General features: G+C 30.9%; 2 protein-coding genes across 14 annotated transcripts in view; both read left to right on the forward strand.

The window, feature by feature from the left end:
* LOC127276707 (iron-sulfur cluster assembly 2 homolog, mitochondrial) overlaps positions 1-23,559 on the forward strand; it is a 345,592-nt gene that overhangs the window by 166,587 nt on the left and 155,446 nt on the right. The window contains exon 4 of one of the 7 annotated variants that reach the window (XM_051297322.1): positions 10,579-10,596. The exons of the other annotated variants lie outside the window; for them this stretch is intronic. The gene's annotated coding sequence lies outside the window, so the exon portion shown is untranslated. Of the gene's footprint in view, positions 1-10,578; positions 10,597-23,559 lie in introns of those variants that run through there. 7 annotated transcript variants of the gene reach the window in all.
* The window catches only part of LOC127276693 (synaptogenesis protein syg-2), a 219,781-nt gene that overhangs the window by 51,078 nt on the left and 145,144 nt on the right, over positions 1-23,559 (forward strand). Inside the window, exon 1 of one of the 7 annotated variants that reach the window (XM_051297303.1) lies at positions 3,508-3,761. The exons of the other annotated variants lie outside the window; for them this stretch is intronic. The gene's annotated coding sequence lies outside the window, so the exon portion shown is untranslated. Of the gene's footprint in view, positions 1-3,507; positions 3,762-23,559 lie in introns of those variants that run through there. 7 annotated transcript variants of the gene reach the window in all.

Consider the following 23,559-nt stretch of genomic DNA (forward strand, 5'->3'; position numbering starts at 1 on the left):
TAAAGCCCCAAAAACAAATAGGGGAACATAAACAAAACTGTAGATAAAATTATTGGAAGAATTATTATTATTAAATAATAAAAAAAAAATCATCATCTAGAAAATTGTTACTGAAATAGTAGGAACAAAAAATTAGAATAAAAAAAAGGAGAAAAAAGTGTGTCGAGAAAATTGTGTAACAAAAAATGGAAAATAACAAAACGAACAATAGGAACAAAAAAAGTATGAATGAGAGGGATGAGAATAGAGGAAGGAAGGAAGGAAATAAGGATCAACCTTTTACCGTTTGTATTTTGAAATGTGGTTAAACAGCCGCGAGGCACCACATTGTTTCCTTCTGGGCCCATTTTTCATTCCTCCCTTTTCTTAACCCCCATTTCAACTGTTACACTTACCCTTCGCGCTCTGCTTTCTTACTTCTCTCCGTCGCGAACTTTCAACAGAGTCTTGTATCTCTCTTTCTCTCTCTCTCACTCTTTCTCTTGCATATACTTCTCCCTTGCGGAAAATTTAAGGCCGAGTGCATTATCGGGTAATTTAAAGCGCGCGAGGGAACAGGAATACGAGAGAAGGCGCCAGAGAACGAGAAAGACAGATAGTAACAGTAGTTGTGTGCGAGGAGGAGGGAGAGAATATGCAAGCACACCTGAAAACTAAAATGGTTTATCCCGCAGTGGGCCATTTCGATAACGATGACGTACGTGTATCTGGTTGCAGCTTTCAGACCCCACCGACCATTTTTCACTAGTTTTTTTTTTACACACAGCAAAATAAAATTCATATTAACGTGGTTATTTGTTTCTAATGCAATTAAGAAGCATTTTTTGTAACTTGGTAAATGTCAAGTCTAAGATTAAAAAAAAAAGGAAAATTTTTTTGGATATTTTTCATGAAATACAAATTGAAATAACTGACATGAAGAAAAAAAGAAGAAGAAGATTATGAAGATAAAGAATTGTTGAAAAAAAAGAGATTTTAATGATTTAGGAATTAAAAATCAAATAGAAATAAATAAAGCAAAATTATTCCACAGTGGGTCGTTTCGATAACCGTAACATACGTGTATATCTGTTTGCAGCTTTCAGATACCCCCACTCCCCTATAGTGCATTCGACCTCACGAGTCCATTTTTCAATTGGAATGGGAAGGGGTTAACTCTTGTTGGTGTGGTCCTTTTGTTCATTTATTGGCTAACTAGGAATTGCGTGCATACACGTGCATAGCATTGATATTACAGTGGCAAAATATATACGCACAATATTCCACAGCACATAATCTTCAGCGTGATCTCTTATCGCTGAGGACGACCGACATAAAAAAAAAACCAACACACAAATCCAACGAGAGGTCAAGAGTCGGTCGCGCTTCGTGCCAGGCGTCTCAGCTTTTTTTTCTCCTTCCTTTCTTTTCTGTATTTTTTTTTCTTTTTCCCCCTCACTTTTTTCTTCGTTTGAAGTCGTAATCGAGCTGTCTTACACACGGTCCGTTTTTATTACCTTCAAGTCTGCGTGCCACTGAGGCGTTTAATAAGGGAGGAAAAAAAAGTCACGATAAGCGCCTAAGCTGAGACATTACACCTTTAGGGCAAATCGTACCTATTTTGCTGTGGACTATTTTAGCAAACCCTACAAAATTGTGGCAATTGTTTAAAATTTTTTTTTCTGAAAAATTTAGGTGCAGAAAAAAGAATTTTTGAAAACTGAAAAATATCAAAGGTTACATTTCGAGTGCTAATGCAGTTGAGTGCTTGTAATGGAAAATTAAACTGATGTAGGTTTCAACTCAAGTGTATCTGCATACATAACAAATAATATACATATGATAAAATTAAATGCACTACCTCAAAATCCAAATTTAATAATAATAAATTATTCTACAATTTTTTCAAAATCATTTTTATAACAATAACATTTATTTTTAATGAAATTAATTTTTTTAACGTTCGGGCAAGTACTAAAAGGCATTTTTTTTTTATTTATCCCTCCCAAGACTCTGTAAAAAGAAAGCGAAAGAGAGTCTTTTTGAGATGAAAACATTTTTTTATAGGTATTATATATCATATAGCACAAAAGACTGAAGATTATTTTTATTCCTTCTTACAATGAAGAAACTTTTTGAAGATCGCGTGTCATAGAATAATTTCACAATCGATAGCCGCAGTTTGTTATCCAAGACAATGGTAATGTGCAAAAAGAAAAAAAAATGGAAAAAAGAAAAAAAAAAAACCTCTGAAAATATATTCCCCCTAGAAACTAACTTGCCAGAATATCTCAAATCATCAACTTTTGAAAAGACCGATGATCTGATTTAAAAACTCGTTAGAAACTTACCTATATTACGAGAGTATAATAATAAGAAGATCGATTTAGATATTTTAATGGACGTTTGTATTCGAATGAAAAAGGGCGTTTCTTGTTGAAATATACTCTTCCTTTCCCCTCACTTTTCCATAGAATATCATGTTTAAAATCTTGAAATCCAATTTAAATCAAGTTCATGTTGGAATGCTTTGAAATTATACTTGAGGCATTATCGTTAACAATATGGAATAATATTTCTTCTCTATCGAGCTTATCTTTTCCGATTTTCCTCATTGAATATATATATTTAAATTTTTCATTGGAATATTCCTCAAAAATTCCTGGAATATATTGTGTTATCTGGGCTGTGTCATAGTTTTTATTTACCCATTTCTATTTTAAATATTATTTAACAATATAATATTTTATATTATTATTACTATAAAAATCGTAAATCTGGTGTTTTGATTTTTGTGTATGTGTCTTTTATATATATATATATATCTCCAAGAAGTTTATTTCTCATCGTTGTACTTGTATGATCTCAGCGTTTTTTATGAAGAAGAAACAAGTCCCTGGGGGGTAAACAAGCTAACAAACAACGACCCTTTTTCTGACCAATTTTCTACCATTCTGTTTTCATCCCTTCTGTGTGTCCACTCTTGAGAGGCATCACACGCCCACCTTGGCACAAGCTCCGCGTGTGGAAAACCTCAGCTTGGCTTCTTGGATCGAGTTATAGACTCGATTTCGATATAAGCTTTAGAAACTGTGATTGGATCCTTCTGTCTTTCTACTTGCTCGAGAACATGTCCCTTTAGTTTCATTTATAGTTTTCTTTTTCCTTTGGTTCAAATTTTTTCACCTCTTTTTTTTCACCCTCACTATAATCAAAAAGTAAAGTATACTGATTCTAAGTTCAGTCTACTGTAAGTAATATATTTTTTTACAAGTTTAATATATTATATTAATTATATTTAATATATTATATTAATTATATTTAATATATTATATTATATTTGGGAAATAATATTTAAATTTAAATATTATAATTTCTAAATAATTTATAAATGCCTCGAAACAATATTGGGATTTTATTATCTGTATCTCGAGTCGTTTGTTTACATTGAATTATATATAAGATACCTTAGGCAGTAGGTCATAAAAACGTGAAAATCCCAAACATAATTCAGTCAGTCGCAATTCTGGTCGTTACCTGTTAAGACGCGCTCAATGTGAATATTTTGTAATTTTAATATCTTTTTAGTAAATTTTTTGTTTCGGGAGTGTTCGAAGTTCTTTAAATCGCGATCGCTTAAATTTTTAGGAAAAGTATTTTGTATTTTATAAATTAGTAAAACGTGCTTTCGGGAGTGTTCGAAATTTTTTAAATCGCGTGTGTTTTTCCATCATCAGGTCTTTTCAGCAAAAATAGATGCGATACACCCACTGCAGACTAAGGTTAGAGATATATTTTTTATAAATAATAATTTCCTATTCATAAAAAAAAATTTTGTATTACATTAATTTTTTTACAAAATTTTTTTTTGTAAATATTAAATTAACTTTTTTTTGTAAAAAAAAAGTTTATTATCATTACTAGTAAAATAATATTTTAAAATATATGTGCGCATTTGGCAGAGTTTGTTTGGATTAAGTAAGTCGTGTAAATGAGAGCTTTCACTTCGCAACACAAACTGAAGATGAAAATTATGCATACATAGAATTGTATTGTTTTGTTGTTCTTGAAGTTCTTTTGGGTTTTTTTTTCAACATGTTTTGTTTTGAACTGGAATTAGATTTTTTGAATTAGAAATTAAAATGGATTTTCTAATTTAGGAGAATAAAATTTTTTAATTTATTTATTTTTTAAAATTTAATATTTAACTAATTGTCTAATATTTTTTGAAATTTGAAAATATCAGAAATAAAATATTCCGTGTATTTTGAATTTAAAAAGTATTAAGATCATTAATTATCCACAATCTATACGCTTTTATCAGTAGTGAATCAAACAAAATCAATTTATGAGATTAATATTGGAAAATTGTGAAACGAAATGGATATTAAAAAATAATAACACTCTATCAAAATGGTATCGATACCCATAATATACAAATGATTATTTTCCCCCTTTGACCCATTTTACTACCGGTAATGTTTTTAATTTTTATATTGAAACAAAATTTACAATAACTTTACAAATATAAATTTTAAAACATAAAAATTCTGTGAATCTAATGAAATTCCATCAATTAAAAATTGTAACAAATTAAATTGAGTCATTATTCATGCGTCTCAGAATTTGCGGGATTGTGTGGGACCATGAAGGAACTCACCCTCTCTCTATCTCTCTTTGGATGGTATGAAATCGATTAATCGTGGGATCGGGACAAACGGTCGACAACGGTTTATCGTGCTCCTAGAATCGTATTAGCAAATGGTATTTGAGGCATGTATGCGTGAGAACATCAATGTTCCTGCACATAGAATTTACGCACTGGTCATTGATCGTTAAACTTACAGTGCAATACATTATCATATATAAAGCCACATACGTATTATATTATTATTGAGATATGTTCTTTGTCCTCTTGAAATTTAATTAGGCAATCCACCTCCACCTCTCACGTTTCATTTATAATTACAAATTTGTCACTAAAATAATATTTCACATTCTGTATATTTATATATATCAAATAACAAAGTAAATAATAATAATAATGATGATAATATTTATTAATTAATTTGAAATTAGCAAATTTCTTCCTTTCATGTCACTTAAAATCTAATTAATGAAAATATCGCTTTTCATATATATTTACTAGAAAGCTTCATACATTATATATATATACATATTCGCTTATAATCACAATGCAGAGAATGTCGACTGTCATCTAATATTATCCGTCGATTCTCGGCTATATTCTAACGTTTAATTAAATTGTCCCCGTTGACGGAGAACAATGTCGACACAAATAAAATTATTCTATTAAAATTATAAATCAATTAATTTTATAAATATTTTCATTAAATTATTATTATTAAAATTTTTTGGAGAAATATATTATGGAAAACGGTAAATTTATTTAATAAACTCAAAACGCTATTTAAAAAAAATTTTATTGTATCGAATCGTTAATAATAATAATCATAATAATAAAGTGTCCCAATGGGTTAATTCTAAAAGTAAAAAACTTGTTTGTTTCATCTTTCGGGGTAAAGGAGAAGAAAGAGAAGGAGGAGGAGAGAAGTATCTTTTATAGTTGAGTGATAGAGTTTAAAAGAGTCGATTCACTCGGGACTTGAAAGCTAATCTGAACTTGGGCTTATTACACGAAAGTTGTAAAAAGGATATCTCGTCGTTGAACTTTTTAAATGAAAAATCATTGCTGGAAAAGCTGTTACCGTACATTGGTATTCGAAAGCTATATATATATATATATATATTTATGATTTGAAAAAAGGACAAAAAAAATAAGACGAACGAAAAAGTTATTTTATTTCTGATTCGTACATACGATTCATCTTGAAGTAAACTGATTCTTTAAATATTTTATTTCCCCTCCTACCACTCCCCTTTCGAAGATGAGAAAACAAACATTAAATACCGTCAGTTACAATGTTCGTCAATCAAAAATTGAAACCGATTGGTCGTAAATTTTATCAGTTAAAATCATCATTAGTTGTAATTACCGTCAGTTTTAACGATCGTTAGTTATAAAATACCGTCGAATTTATTTGCTTCCAGTTGAATTCGCTATATTTCTGATTTTTAAAAAAAGAAAAGAAATGAAAATGACATCGTGCGGGAAAACTTATCTATTTCTGATTTGTACATAAGATGTCTTGAGGACGCAATACTTTAGCAAGGTTTGACGATGCGGCGTATCGCTTTTCGTGAGTGAACTGACTTCCATAAATATGTTATTTCCCCAGGGTAAGATCATTGCTTCACTCGACTGACCGTTTCTGTGGAGAGTTGTCTAGATTCCAAAACAACCTACTCTAGATTCACTCCTCGTCCTTCTCTTTATGCTTGATCCAAATCAGACACCCCCATCTTAAAGTCCACCTTGTCCGTTTTCCACAAACTATCCTTTTTCGCTTTCGTCGATCGTTTTCTTTTTTATATTATAGGAAAAAATCGCATACATATATATGTATTTAATCAAATGTTATTTATTTTCGAAAAAAAAATTAGTTGGTTCAAATAATCGGTTACTTATATTATAAAATAAATATCTTTTAGTATTAAATAATTTTTATCTGTATGAAATTGGTTTTTAAATTAATAATATCTGTATTTCAAAAATAAATATAATTGACAGAAATAAAAATTATTTGCGATTCATAGAAATATTTATTTGATATTTAGTCAAGTAACTGATTATTTGAAGTAAAATAATTTCTTATTCCCCAGTGTACTGAAAGTTGTGCAAATTGAAATTTTGCACAAAAGTAAAGAGATCCTCCAAAATGCATTAATGGGGGACACTTGCATCTTAGTTTCATCAATATACAATCTTTTGGGGAAATTGCCTGTTGAGTTTTCAAAACTCGTCAACACAAAACAACGGAGATGACTTTGTAATTAATACAATGGTGTAGGAAATTGAACGAGAAGATAGATAATAACCAAAACTTTCCCTATAAGTTTTCATATGATATTTTCAATTTTCGAACCCAATAGCATCAAAACTTATCTGTATTAATTTTTTATTTCCATTATAAATTTATCAGTTTAATTATTTTTTTTTATCAAATGTTTCAGTAAATGAGTTTTTTTTATTTCTAAATTATATTCTATTTGAGATTATTAAATATACAGAATATAAAACTAATTGAAAAAAATCTCACACATATGTGGAATCGAACCTGGGACCCTTGGGACGCGAGCCTTGTACTCTAACCACACAGCCACGTTAACTTTTACCGAACTTAAACCCGTCTTAAATTATAATTTTTGTATAGGGTAAAAGAGAAAATGTATATAAAGGCATTTCATTAAATAAAATAAAATAGTAAATCTAGTACTAGATAGTATGTTAGTTAATGAAAATATTTAATTAATGGAGAGAATACAGGAAGCTGAATTCGTCTACGTAAGCGTTTAGCTTGGGATATATATATATATACATATACAAGATGTATTTCGAAAATTACCATAAATTAGAAAATCACTGCTGACGAGCGAAGAGATCGGGATTCGGGTTAGTTGAGAGAGGAGGATGAGGGGGGAGAGAATGCTTTTCAGAGCTTCTCTCTCACTACTCCTTGGGATGGTAAGAAGTTGAGATGCTGGATGATGGGGGTTTTGAGAGGGTGGAGAGGAATGTGAGACCCCGACAACGACGAGTAATTCATCTCAGCTCTCTTGTGATTGCGACGCAAATCCGCCCTTAAGACTCCAGGGGGTTTGCCTGTCTGACTAGCTAGTTCAGAGGCCTCACACTTACGTCCGATAACTCTTACACCCTAATAGATCCCCATCTCTCTCTCCCCCCTCTCTCGTAGCCCCCCTCGCCCTCTCCCACTTGATCTTCGTTCCACTACCCCCCCCTCTATCTCTATCTACTCACCACAGCTAACGTTCATAAACCCTTCTACAAAGATTTACCAAACTATCTACCACTTCAAAAAAAAAAAAAAAATTCATTCATCAATCATCACCTGAAATTGATTGTCAATCAATCACAATTTCTTGGGAAGTCATAAAAATTTCACTCCCCCCTTTCCCTCATCGTCTGCCAGACTTTATTTTTAAGAAGAAAAAGGAAATTTATCTTCATTAATGTAATTACAGATTTTTTTTTCTATAAGAATAGAATTTTTTATTTTCCTTGACAATTTTACATCTATCATACGGGAAAGAACATTTTTTTAATCATCTAATAATAATAACTATTAAAATCGATGGTAATTATTTACGGTCATTACAATTGACGGTAATTACAATTAATCATTGTTAAAGCAAACAATTTTTAAGATTAATTATTTTATTAATTGAATTAAAAGTGCTCTCGAAAAAAAGTTTTTATTTTATTAAGTGAACAATCTATACTGAAACTTTTTTTTTCGAAATTCGTTTATAGAAAAGTAATGCGACATCATTCTGTCTCTTTTTCTCTCTCGTGATTGCATAAATCAACATAAATCTTTAGACTGATTCTCAGTTTAAATACCGGATTGAACACCCTTGAAAAAGTTTTACCAACTAGAAACTTGGATTGGTTTGAAGCAGTAGGCGTCAGGTTAGAAGGGATAAGATCCGAATTTTCAATTAATTCGATAATTAAACTTAAAGTTTAAAGTGTAGTCATGCGGTATCGGAAGGGTGTGAAGAGAGCCTAAATTATCGAAAAAGGGTAAAAAAAAGAAAATAATTATACATTTACCTATTTAATGAATATTGATTTAGAAATTTTTTCTTTACTCTTAATCGAAGTAGAAATTCCTAAACTATTCCATTTACCATTTTTCCTTTAAAAAAAAAAGAATAACAACCTCTATTTTGAGGTTGTAAAGTTAGCAAAAAAAAAATGTTTATCCAAATTATTGATTTTGAAATTGGTTAAATAACAGAATTTGAGAAATTTCTAATGGTTATTCTCGTGAGACACTGGGACGGTATGTGTCTGAAACATCTGCTCTTATACTCTGTACGAATATACAATATAGCTTCTATCCTTTGATAACAATAGTCCGAAATGCTGGTGTACCGGGTGTCCCCGAATAATATACCCGGTCATTCAAGTTCTCGCGCGACTATTCCTGACTCCCCTCCCTCTCTTTCCATCTCTCTCTCTGAGCTTAACTAGGTTGCATATACTGGTACGAGAATTGCTCTCTAGCCATATTGCCACAATTAATCATCCCCTATTCCCTGTGTTCCTCTTGAGACAAAGTTTCGTTGTGAAGGGTTGGGGGTGGAATGTAGGTGAGGGAAGTTGGCGGGTACGGGTGTTTATTAAGGGAAAGCATCAACTATAATAAAATAAAAACGGAGAAAAATTGCTTGTTTGACCCTTAATCCAACACTTCGTTTCTCTCTCTCTCTCTCAGTTGGACGTAATTAGATCAATACACAATGCTTTTAATTAAACCAAGTCAAGTTTCGTTTTATTTGATTAAATTCTAAATGAATATACCGAAAGAAATTACTCGCCTACGGAATTTGAGAGAATTTAATTAAGATAAATAATTGTGGTTTTCGGTGAATTTTAATTTACGATTTTTAATTGCTCTTCAACAATTTATGTTTTTTTTTTGACATTCTATAATTTTTATAACAAAAGAAAAAATTAATTATTGAGTTTGATTTGATTTATTTAATAATAATAAAAGAATTATTAAATAAAATAAATAAATAATACAAAATTAATTTTTCAAACAAGATAAAATTTTTTTGAGTATATGGAAGAAAAATGTATCTCAAATATTTCTTGTTCTTTTATATATAAATGTATATTATATACGTATTGGTTTGTTTTATCTATCTCGTTAATAATTCGAAAAGCCAGAGATTTGATAGGAGTTCGATAAATCACAAAACGAATTTTGAATTCTCCAACGAGCATTGATCTCGATTTCGATGCGCCGCAAGCGATCACGTGTAGCACCTGGCAAGATGCCGAAATTATGAAATCAGCAGTACGTGCGAGGGAATCTAGAATTTGAAGAGGGAGATGCGAGCGAAACGAGGAGAGAGAGAGAGAGAGAGAGAAACCAGGAGAGTGCAGTATGATAACCAGATTCCCAACAGGATCGTAACACCCCCCGCCACAGCCCTCCCCCCTTGATCTGCATCTGGTCACCGACGTTACACGACCGGGTTAAGGGATTACAATTTTGTCTTGATTGTTTTTTTTTCTCTCTTTACCTCTGCGTGACATTTTTTTCACGAACGAGAAAAATTTGTTTTCACCACAGAATTTTGTTTAGAATTTTTTTATTAACTGACTCTATCTTAAAATAAAATGTTCTTTTTTAATCCGGTGGAAAAAAATTAATAATTGTATTACAGAGTGAAGAGAAAAATGTATTTTTCCAAAATAATTTTTTTTTCTTTATTTCTACGCTTCAATATAATACGATTTCCTGTTTGTGTATGTGTGACAGGAAAAAAGAGAAAAAAAAGGAGATAGAGAAGAAAAAAAGCAGTCACAGAGATTGACAAAATGAACGCAAAGTCGAATGTCTTTCTGAGTCCAGGGGAAAATGCCATAAACGTTTTCTTGGCTATTTTGTTACTTTTTTTTCTTTAACTTTCTCTCTCTCTCTCTCTCTCTCTCTGTTCCGGATTTCGCGCGCGCGATACAGTTACCGGACAATTCTACGCACGTCCTGTGAGAAACGAGCTTTTGTGTGTGTGTTGGGAGAAAAGAAGAAGAAAAACAAATAAAAAGGGGTTTTGGAGTCAGCGTATATAAGAATTCAGAGGAGAAAAAGAGAGACGTAGATACTTTTCTTTTTCCGTAAAAAGACAAACGATGATTGCGATGAACTTATAAATCTAGAGACTCAAGTGCTTCCGCATCCCCATTTATTTACCGAAAAGAGGAAAAAACGATGAAGCTCTTTCTCTTTTTCATTACTTTTACTTTAAACGCTTATTATATAACATTTTTTGCTCCATAAATCCTTAAATACATATATACTTTTAGTTCATAAACTCATTATACCATTACCCGTTAAATTATCCGTCGATTAGTAAATAATAATTAATTAAAAAATTTTAATATTAAAACTATTAACAATAATATTAAAAATTTTAAATGTTAATATAATATTAACAATAATGATGAAAATAATTAATTTCTTTTCATTTTTGAAAAAAAAATTTTTTTACTATAATCAATTCCTATTGTTTAATAGCGGAAATACACTTTGGACCAAATTTGAGCTGTGTAGGTCAAAATGACCAAATTCTAAAAAAGAGTAATTCGAAATGAACCAATTTTTAATTTCTTTTCTTTTGTCGGAAAAAAAATTTATAATTTTTTAAATAAATAAATTTTTAATATTGTTATGATATTAATTATAAATTTTGAAATGAAAATTTATTTATTTAATGGATGAATTTTTATTTATAAGAAATTAAATTTCCACTTTTTACTAATGCAAATATTAAAGTTACAAGAATTTCAAGTGTCATCATCAAAGTAAAATTTAATTTCACAGTAATACAAAATTTATACAAGAATTAAAAATGTCTGACCTAAAACTTATTTCTACTACTGTATTATTTAAATGAGTGGAAGCATTTTTAAAAATTTAATCTGTCCAACTTCAACTGACATGTACCATTGAAAAAGAATTTTTATGAATTTAAAACTTTCTGTCTGATTGAAAATAACATTTATCATTGATAGTTATTAAAGATTGTGACAATAAAGAAAAATTTTGTCTGACCAAAATTTGTTTCTACTACTGATATAAAAATTTACAAAAAAATTTTACTACTTCTTACAACTAATTAAATAAACGTTACAATAATTGAAAAAAATTTCGTTTGAAATCACTTGTCCGTGTCAATTTAGATCATTTAGATTTCGTTTATTTTGACCTAGAGACCTGAAATGTGGTACGAATGTGTACTTTCGCTTAAAAAACTATTTGTACTGCTTCTAGTAAAAAAAATTTCGAAAAAGAAATCAATCACTTGTTGCTCGTCTCAATTTAGAACTTTCCCTAGATTTCCTTTATTTTGATCCAGACAGCTGAAACTCCCCTAGATCACGGTTACTTTGACATAGAGTGCTGAAATTTGGCACAAATCTATATTTTTACTTTTTTAAAAAAATTTTTAATCTGTTTTTAATTTTTTGTTTCATAAAACAGAAATAAACTGAAAATAAAAATGATCTGAATGTGATAATATTCGATAAAATAAAAAAAGAAATGTCTCGACATTTTTTAAATTAATCATAATTAGCCAATAACTTGAAGGATAAATCCTCGTAAAGGGAATTAAAGTCTGTAATTACTGGCTGGTAGAGGAAAATCTAGATGCATGAGTTTTTGGATATAAATAATGTCGCATCTGCGCGCACCATGGATGGGAGATTCATAATATTCGATAACGGTTATATGACGAACGAGTGGAAGAGAAATAGATGGGGGGGGGGATGGTTCCAAAACGAATTTTAATCTACTCGGGGGACCAGTGTATTTTCTGAAACTTCTATTTGATTTTTTAAAAAAGAGAGGTAAAGAAAAACAATTTTGTTATTTACAATTTTGATTATGAATGGAAACGTGAATGATTTCATACGATAATTTTTACGAGTCTTGTAATATAGTAAACTTGTAGGTATTTTGTTGCCTCTTTGGCCGCGGCAATGATGTTGAGCAATTCGTCACGAGCTCTTCCGGAAGGAAGACTCTCGCGCTCTTATTAGCATAGGCCTCGGGCCACCGACTCGAGATGCACTCGTCTCTTCCTACATATATATATTTCCATGTTTACTATTTCATATTGTTTATATTAAAAATAAAAAATATTCTTTCTTTTCGGTTTTCAAAAAAAAAAAAACTCCACTAACTGAAAAACTAACTGAAAAATTCATATTGGACAAAAACTGAAAATAGAAACAAAAATTGTGTGTATTGAGTATTCGAAGAAAAAGGGGTCAATACACGGGGGGAAAAAGGAGGAAGTGTGGGGGAAAGGGGAGAGTGCGATTTCCGTGGAAGGATTTACCGATTGCAAGAAGGAAGAAAGGAGAGTGTAAGATGGGATATATTTTTCAAGATATCTATCCGGGGACTCAAACCAATGGTGGTTGGTTCGCCCAACGTGGAACTAGGACGAGGTTGCTTAAAATGGATGAGATCTCGGACCTCCCACAAGTGGATTACCAGTGCAGCCAGTGAGCTATCCGTCAAATGCTACTAACCACTGAAAACTTCTTTAGAACAAGATCGGTGGCAAAAAAAAGAAGAAAAAAAAAAATAACCCCTTCCCTCTCCAAGCGGAAACTTGTCCCGGATAATCTCCACTTTCCCCAAACCCCTCGGAATTATCGATGAATTACAATTTTGAATATTTAATGAAACACTTTTTAAGTAATTATTAAAAGAAAACTTTGGTCAATTTAAATCAACGTTTCTGTTTTTCATTTAATATTAAAATACATTTTCATTAAATGATATATATGTACGTGAAATAATTGAATAAATTTTTTCGGAGATAAAAAAAATTAATTAATTAGTTAACTTTACAGGACTATTGAATTAATTAATAACTTTTTTATTTATGTTTTGCTTTAGTGTATTTAACTTTAGAATGATAAAAAGTTAATTAAGTAATTAACTTTTAAGGAATTAGGATTTAATTAGGTAAATTTAAGGTTAGGTAAGTTTAGATCAGATAAGATTCGGTTTGATTGAGTTAGGTTGAGTTAAATCAGATTAGGTTTGGTTAATTTGGGTTACATTAAATTAAGTATGGTTAGTTTATGTTTGGTTACTTTAGGTTTAGTTAGTTCAAATTAGGTTACTTTAAGTTTGGTTAGTTTAGGTTTGGTTAATTTTCAGTAACTTTTCCTTCTTCATAAATTCTAGTTTAAAACTTGAAAAAATAAAAAATTGATATACCAAAAAGAGATAATAATGAACACATGCGAAATGAATGATGAGTTATGAATATATTTTCCTATAGCTATATTTTTGCTTGGGAAAATTTTTGTTACCGCATATTCGTATCGGCAACGTCGCTGAAAAGTGTAGTTTCAACTCCCATGGGGTTAAGTGTTTTTACCCCCCACCCCACCCACTTCTCCTGTCACCCACCACCTGCTTCCACATCCCTCGAGTGTGGGTGAAGCAGATGGTTAGACGTCTTGAAAGAAAAGAAAAGCAAACAATACACATGCATACTTTTCTTCAACCCTTAGGGTATTGACAGCAAAAAAAAAAAAAAAAAGAAAAAAAAAGAAAAAGATGGAAAAAGATTTACAGTTTGTCTTGTCTACTTCTGATGCTCTTCTTCTTTCAATTCGAAAAAAAGAGCTTGCATAATCCCTGAAAGTTTTTTCCAATATTTTTTCATTATTTATATCACAATATTTGGTTAAATAAGAAATAAATAAATTCTGTCTGATATAAAATTTTGTCTCCATGAAAATTGTTGTGAATTTGACATTTTGTTGAATCAGTGCTTTTTTTGTTGAGAAAGAAATTTAGTTAAATGAAAAATTAGTTTCTTTTTTGGAAAATTTAACTTTAGTCCAATTTTAAAAGTTATGCGAAATTCAAATTTTCTCCTAATAGAATTTCGGTTGAAAGAAATATTTGGCCAACAGAAATTCGAATAAATGAAAATTTAATGTAGTAGAAAATTTGTCAAATGAAACAAAATTTTTTTTTCAATTTTAACTACAGCTATAAAGAAATTATTTGTAAATTTGGAAATATTTATTTTTCTCACGTTTTCCTATTTTTTATTTTTTTTTAATTTTTATTTTCGTTTAAAAGTGGAAAATGGATTAATGTATATATATAAGAAAACAGTCTTCTCACCGGGGACGTTTATGAAATCAGGCATCCACCAAGCTGGTAGTCTGATTTATCATTGTTCGCGTTTTCAAGCACACGATATACACAAGTGGCTTCATATACAAGATTGCGCGTGTCTTGTTTTCCCTTCTATTCACCTTTCGTTAACGAAGATATTCTTCTCACGCCATTTGCTTGAAAATTATTGTGAAGAAGACCTGATTCTCCTCAGAGACAAAGTTGCCATGATAATGAATTTCATTTATCCTTTTCCTCCTCACTCGTCTCTCTCTATTTCTCTCATTCTCCTTTTAAACTTCCTTTAAACGAGATCTCATTTTCTCTTTGTATTTTATGCCTAATTTACCAACTGTTATTTCCCTTATTTACAACGTTTATTCAATGTATTTTAGTGAACACTGTGACAATATTTTTTTTTCTCGCACGACAAAATAACAATGGAAAAAGAAAATATTTTTCAAAAAAAGAAAAAACGATTTAACCTTCAGAAAGTACACTGGGTGAATTTGATACAGAAGAAATTTTTATTGGATAATTTTGAAGAGGAATGATAAATGAAAAAAAAGTATTGGGTCAGATTGACCCAGAGTGCCCTTTGTAAAAGAAAAATATATTCTCGAAGGGTTAATGAAAAAAAATATAATGCTGAAATAAGTCATAAAAAAATTGAGTGTTAATAAAATGTTTTCTGTGTTGGTGTGTTATCGGATTAAAGTCAGTTTGGTTGACGTAACCGTATGTTATATTTTTTAGCGAGTTGCAATTTCTTTGCTCTGGGTGTTTGTCATTGTAAGATAGAGCACGCGAAGGCGGTATTAAGGTAATGCGTATAAAAGTGAACTGTTACTTAACACGTCCTGGCCGTTAGAAAAACGGGTGATGAGAAGAATTTTTTTTTCTCTCTCTCCTTCCTTCAACCTATATTCTTCTATTCTAGTCGTCTTTTTTAAACTCGTCTAGAAAAAAAATGTAATATAGCAACGTCTGAAAAATATTGAACAAATTTCTTCTTTTTTTCTTCATCCCAGTAAGTTTTACTCTTGTTTTAACTATTTTATTCAAGTCAGGTATCACGGAGAATTGTTCACTTGTTCCACAGGCGGGAATCGTTCTTTTTCTATTTTACTCTCCTTGCCGCCCTTTTGCCATGATCTGTATTTTTATATATTTTTTTTTCTTTCCAATAAAACACTTAAGTACACTTAGGAAAAGAATTTTTTTAAAATAACATTTTGAATGAAAGAAATTTTGCTTTTGATATACATGATCAAAACTAACTTATTAAAAGTTTAAAACATTATTGTTTTTAATATTTTATTTATTTTTAAATTTAAATTAGATTAAATAATTTTGCTCCTGAAAATTTATTTAATTTTTCTTCCAGATAATCGTCACTTTGAAGATAAAAAGAAGAAATTAACAATCCTTCTTCTATCACTTCTTTTCTCTACACTTTTGAGTTCTCTTTTAAATTAAGTTATATCTTATTCTACCATGCAAAAAGTGAATGCTGCTATATTTTTGTATTTTTAGTTTCATTCATCCAGAGTCGTTTGTATTTGCCTTTTCTTCTCAGTGTCTGAAAAACTATCTCTTTTGATCTTTCTTTTTTTTTCCTTTTGCCTTGTACTTGTTGATACTTTAGGTACTTTATACTTATCAGAGCAAGAGAGCAGTTCGGTGTGAAAATATAAAATAAAGATACTCAAATCTAGTCGAGGTAAAAGAGAAAGCAAAGTCCGATAAGAGTCTTGGTCGTCGTCGTTGACGTCGTCCCGTTGGATGAAAACTGAGAGAATATAAAAAGAAAAAAAGGAATACATAAAAAAAGAGTATGAGAGAAAAGAGTTAAAACTGTGAGCACAAAAAAAAGAAGAGAGAGAGAGAGACCAGACGCGATTCATGCTAAGCGTTTAACGTGTCGACGATGAAACTTGTGAAAATATGTTGTCCCCTTTTTTAATCCCTGAAGCTGCAAACTCAAGACGAGCTTTACTTTTTCATTCTCCAAGCTTTGTATCCTATGTTTACGACGTAGGAATTAAATTTTACTGAGAAGAAAAGGAGATTAAGAGCTACGCTCTTCTTCTTCTTCTATTGCTACTACTTCTTCTTTAGACTTTACACTCGGAATGACAAATATTTATTCTACTAATTGTTACAAGTTTTCTTCTATTCCAGACTTTTGGAAAACAAAACAGAATTTACATTATTTGATACTATTTTCAATTTGGTTCCATTTTCAATTCTCAAAAATCGGTGATCATTTTCAATAGAAAAATGTTTTGGAAAATTTTATCCAATTTCCTCTCATGTAGAAAAATATCTTTTATATATATATTGAAAGACGAAAGAAGAAGTTAATCATCGATTTTCTGTTAGGAAAATTTGCATGAATGGTAACATGTGTGCGAAAGTTAAAATCGCCTTAAACGCGCAATTCAGGTTCACTTCAACGGAGAATAGAACACACAGAGTGAAGCTATCGCGGTTGCGTGACACGTGCGAAATGTAATATTCCGCTTGTGGAAAGCATACAAATTGGAGGATGTCGAATCTTGCAGCACAAAAAGGAAAGGAGATAGAAAGAGAGAAGAAGTCGAATTCTGCAAATAGAAAAGCGCGAACATATACTCCAAAAAAAAGGCATTGAAGAGATCTCAACGAAACAACGAAGGGCACAAGAGGTGAAAAAAAAAGAATAGAAAACATTTTGGATCTCGGTGTGTAAAGCTTTTTGAAATTCAAGGGAAGGTGTTCCGCTTATGAAATATTCGACGTATCTTTGCTTCGCGTGCTCGCGTGAATGAAATTTATACAACAGTAAAGTGTTTCTTAAAAGCCACCCAGCACGTTCCTTCTATATGTGTGCTTCTACAAGGGGGTTGATTCACTGCTCCGAGACATAGTGGGACTTCGTAATATCATATACACAGTTGGAGAAGTGAAGGGGAGAGGATTATTCCATAATTTTGTTTTATCTTATTAGCATGAATATGCCGTGTTGGTATTTAATACAATACACACATGAAATGAGATTCGTTCACACGAGATATAGAATCAATCTTCTTGAAAATGTAGTTTTTCATTTAACCTCTAATCCTTTAATACACCTTCTTTTTTTCCATTCTGATCATGAAATTGAAAATTTAACATATAAAAATAGTACGGAGTAGATGAATAAAGAATTTTGTGGTAAAGAGAAGATTTTACATGACTACTCATGTGTTCGTGGCAGTACATATATATATATATATATATATATATATATATATATATATATATTGAATGGTGATTATAAAATATATATAGTGGAAATGGTTGAATATATATATATATATCCGAGTTAATAATGCGCTAGCCAATATTATCAGGAAATATGCGGTGCCCAGATGTATCGCAATAGGTACTCGAAATCATTACCTGCCTTTCCACATACCACTCTCTCTCGATCTAGCATAGAAACTGGGGGCTATTCTACTCCACATTACCCACATCAAAGGAAACATAATATGATCCTTTACTCCAAAGAGGAGCTATCGAAAATACCCCTTTAATTGCGTACATTCTTTAACCTTCTTTTTTTTTTGAAGTGGTTTGTCTCCTTTCTTGAAAATCTAACCACGTTTATTTCTGTTCCCTCGTTTTATCTAAGGGATAAAACCTTAGTGACCAGTATAAAAAAAAGGTAAAATCTAAAAAAAGGAAAATGTCTTTTAATTTTAATTGTAAAAGTAGAAATAGCAGAATCATTCTTATTGTTATTTGTCAAAATTTTACCCAGAAAATAACAGTAAATATTGAATTTAATGTCATTTGAGTGGGTGAAATTTCCTTTTTTTTTATCCCCCTGATAAATATAAAATAGGATTTTTTTTCGTCTCATGTTTATTTATCGTATAAAAGTAAATCTGACGCAAATAAATGGAATCTTGTATTAAATGTGAGTGAGGAAAGATATTATGTGGAAGAAAGGGCTCAGTTCCACGTATGAAACCTGACATTTCAAAATATAATATGTATATATCTTTCTTCGCGAATTAGATATACATATACGAATATATGTATATGTAGACATCATATATTTTATGGGCCGGTAGAGAACGAATGGATACATTTCCTTAAAGAAGCTAGTTGCTACGAATACGAATGTGAATACAAATATGAATATGAATGAGAGAGAAGAGCTCCATCCTGTTACAGTTCAACCCCGACATCCGTCATGTGTCTAACGTTACCAACGGGACAAGAGGGGGCTAAAGAAGGCTTTTACGCTTCTGGTTTTGTCCTCTATCTCACTGTCTGTGTGTGTGTGTGTTACAACCCCTCATGGTTTTTAAGGGTGGCATACATTAGAGAGGAAGAGTTCCTTAGAATTTAGGAGACAAGAATGGCTTCTTCGACTTTTTTTCCTCTTCTTCTTCTTCTTCTTTTCTACCCTTGTGTATTTTTTTTCTTGTGCGGATTCTCACTGAAGTAAAACGCGAACCGTCTGGTGACTTTGTCTGGCTCACGTCAGCTGTTATATGTGTGTGGAGATATTCGCCAGATTGTACGTGTTGAATTTTACTCTTAAGTAATCCGATTTGTCCTTAAAGTAGGTTTCCTCACAGTTAGAATTACAAAACCCGCTGTGTTTGTCTCGTTTACACCACTGGCACTTAATATGAGAACCACCTGTTTCTCTTCTGGAATGGAAATTTACATTTTGACTGTTTTTCACCGGAAGACATTCAAAAAAATAAAATTACCATTGCTGTAACTATCATTAATTTAATTATCATGGCTGTAACAAGCATTAATTTTCATAACCATTGTTGTAACTATCAATTAATTAATTAATATGGTTGTTGGTATCATTAAATTACAATTTTCTTTAAAAATTGATTAAAGATTTATTAAATAACTATTTTGTTTGAAGTTAATTTTGACCTGGGTGCACTTTGGGAAAAAAAAATAGATCCCAACAAGAATAAAGAGGGAAACAAAGTCCATGTATGTATGAGATTGGCGACAAAGCGGTGAACCATTGTGAGTCACAACACATTCAATAATGGTTCATTCACGTTGCTGCGGATTTTACTCGGGGATTAATCTGCTCCCTAAAAATATAACCATGACGTGTTCTATTTACCTTTACTTTTCAAAATCAATACATATAGATTTTGATTTATTTCAAATTTTTTTTCCCTTTTTTTTCTACATACACAATAAATAATCTCAAGTGAGAGAGTATTGGTAGGGCGCCCCCTTTTGATAATATAAAATTCATGATTTATTTTTTCAAACGATAATTAGATATTACTATTATTAATTACCGTTGCTGTAAGAACTATTAATTTAATTACTAAGGATGCAATTTTGTTAAACATTTGATAATTTTAAATATTTTGTTTGATTTTTATTTACCGAACTTTTTTTACCTTGGTAACAAAGAAATATTAACGAACAGATTGTTGTTGAATGATGACTATAAAAAGGACTGCGCATTTATAATAAATGTGTGTGGAACCATTTTATTAAAAATGATTATTATCCCCTGGAAACGTGGAGGGCAGTTTTCTTTCGTAAAAATGTGCTTTCCATTTAGTGTCAAGAGGGAGAGACATAACGGTGTCCTGGAGAATAATTTGGTCTCTCGGGGGTTTTCCGCATAGTACAATGCTTGACAATTGTCCGCACACCCCACCTCTCTCTCTCTATCTTTCTCACTCTCTCTACGTACACGTTAGGGAACCTCGTGGGTGACAGGACAAAATGAAGTTTGCGAAACGGACTACAGTCTCGCGGGCATTGTTATCGCATTTCATCGAAACTACCGAGGCGGAGTTTCTTAGTTATAACCAACACACACACATACACATCCAACAAATTTTTCACCCACATTTTTATTTTCTCCCCATTCTCACCCTACGCGCGTGTCATTCTTTCCCTTTCTATTATAAGAGACGCTATATTCTATTTCTCAATGGAAAATAAAAGTCATAAGAAATAAATGTTATATATATAAAAAGAAATTTATTTTTAAATTATAATTGAAGAGAAATAAATTATAGTATATAATTATAAATGAGGGAAAAAATAGATTTTAATTATTGAAGAAGAATTAATTTTTGATGATTGTATGATAATTTTAAGTAGAATGAAATTTTTTATGGTAAAACTACCAAATTAACCATTAACTGTAACTGAAAATTTTTTTAACGTTAAGATGAAAAATTTGTCAGCACCTGATAATATGACCCCATATTTCTAACATTTAGATAGTTTTTTTTCTCTGTCTCTCTTTCTATACATATAAACTTTTTTTTCCCATCGATTTGTCATAAGTATAAGTCGATTTTCTCTCCGGGTCTCTCCGTAAAAGTTCCATACATTGCGCTCTCGTGCCTTTTACCTCGTTCAACAATTTTCAACGTCAGCTTTTACACCCAAACGTATCTTTTTAAGGCGATGCTCTTACGTGACAACGCCAATCCTCAGAATATGTCTCATGAGTCGCGAATGTTACGTTGACGATGACAACGAACCTCCGTCAGAAAAACGACTTCTATATATGTATATTGACGTTGATTTTTTGAATTTTAAAAACGAAGACAATTTGCCTTTCTTTTTTTTTCTCAAAAAGAGACATGAGAGAGATACGGTTGGGATGTTAAGGGAGGGGGGGGGGGGGGTAAAATCCCGTCTATCAGAAAAATAATTTACATACTTCGAGGTAGTTTGATTTTGTTTTTATTTATAAATTTTTCTAGTTTTCTAATTTCATTTTCATTTTTACTTTTTTTGAAAATAATTTTTTTTTAAAGATTCTAACATTAACTTGTTACCTTATCATTTTCGCTATCATTTCAACAAAATTTATGTTGAAAGTAATATAAACTATTCAGAATTGTGTGAACAAGTTATTTAATCAAATTTTAATTAGAACACGAAAGTCTTAACTTAATATGTATTTAGGAAAATTCACGAGCTTAGAAAGACGCGCCTGTATAAATTAATTTTCATTAATTAACAATTTTCGTTAATTAAAATTTTGTTAATTGGAAAATAATTGCCCATAACTTGAAAAGTTTTTTTCTATTATATTATATTATTAATATTACTATATTACTAATTGCTATTATTATTGTTATTACCATTACGATTTCTTTTTATTGCTGAAATAAAAATTATTAAAAATTACCAAACGATTTGAATATTTAAAAAAATACTAAAATAAAATGTTTTTTTTCTGTTTCAGGTGAGTGAAATTTATTTGAAATCGATTTGAAGCCAAGTGTGAGTAAAATAAACTTTTTAATAATTTAATAATTGATCCTCACGGGACTAAAAGGTCTGAGATTGTTCAACTTTGGAAACTTAAAAGAAGTGCTTGTAGAGAATTAATTATTATCACTCTACGAACTTGTTTAAACTATAATTATTTTTTATCTTCAATATTTTATTACTTAGATAGCACAATTTATTTCAAGAATCTTTCAGGAATATTTCAATAGAATATTTAAATATTTCGCTATGGAATATTTTAATATATTCCAAGAATGTTTTCAAAAAAATTTACAAAAATATTCCAGTAATCTTTTTCTCTTTTTTTTCTTTTCTATTTATTTGTCGACTGTAAACCATCTCGGCGTCTTTTAGATCATAAATATCAAGCTGATTAAAATGTTTTCATCTGACAAAGAAAGATGTTGAGCCTAATTCAAGGCGGAATCAATATAAGGCGTAATTCGTGGCCATATAGTTTGGCAATGAATCGACGGGGCGTTTCCACAGAGAAAGAGAGAAAGACAGAGAAAGAATACAAAAGCTATTTTATACATAACCAGAGGCGACGATCTTTGACTCAAAACATAAATTATTTTTTAATATCTTTTTCGTCTTTTTTTTATCAGTACGCACGTGAAGAGAAAACAAGAATTCTTTTTTTTTCTTTCGACTCGTTAAGAAAGGTATACATATATATATAAAAATAAAATCGATGAATTCGTTTCTCGAAGCGGTAGTTCTTTTCTAATTCGAAAAGAGAGCCGCATCTTCGTGATAGTCCGAAAGTTTATTTATCGAACTCACGTACCTCCGAGGCATATAATAGTAATGAAGAAGGGGTAAGAAAAGAGTGAAGAAAAAAAGAAGAAGGAAATAAAGAATAAAAGGAGAAAGAAAGAGAGAGGAAGATAAAAAAAGGAAGAAGAGAGAGAAAAAAGAAGAAAAGAGAGTGAAAGAGAAACAAAGATAGGAACAGAGAGAGAGAGTAAAAATAGTAATGGAGATATAGAGAAAGGCGCGAGAGAGAAATCGTTCACGGCTATTGGTCATTTTTCACTGTACGAAGTTGAATGAAAAGCGATTCCGTCATCCTCGAGGCATGAAAAGCGTTTTCGTGATCGATTTAAAATAAGCTGTTCTTTGAGGTTTACATATGGAACGCGCTCTCTTCTTTATTTCATGCTCAACCACCTCGATAGTAACGAATTGCGTACTGTATGTATGTAAATTTTTTTTTGTTTTAAATCGATCAATAACTCCTTGCTACCGGCAGCTGTTGTTTTCATTTCGGATTTTCCACAAGAATTCACGTATACTCTTCTATAATTGCAATTTATATCTCACCTATAAGGTGGCGAAAGGAATTAAGTATGTACTACTAAGTAGAATTCGGTGAAATTAGATAGGATTAGGTAGAATTAGTTGAAATTACGTAGAATTAGGTGGAATTATATAGAATTAGGTA

The sequence above is a fragment of the Leptopilina boulardi genome, unplaced genomic scaffold (genome assembly GCF_019393585.1).
Source record: "Leptopilina boulardi isolate dan_hultmark-lab unplaced genomic scaffold, ZJU_Lbou_2.1 LbouV2_151, whole genome shotgun sequence".
In the NCBI taxonomy this organism is placed as follows: Eukaryota; Metazoa; Arthropoda; class Insecta; order Hymenoptera; family Figitidae; genus Leptopilina; species Leptopilina boulardi.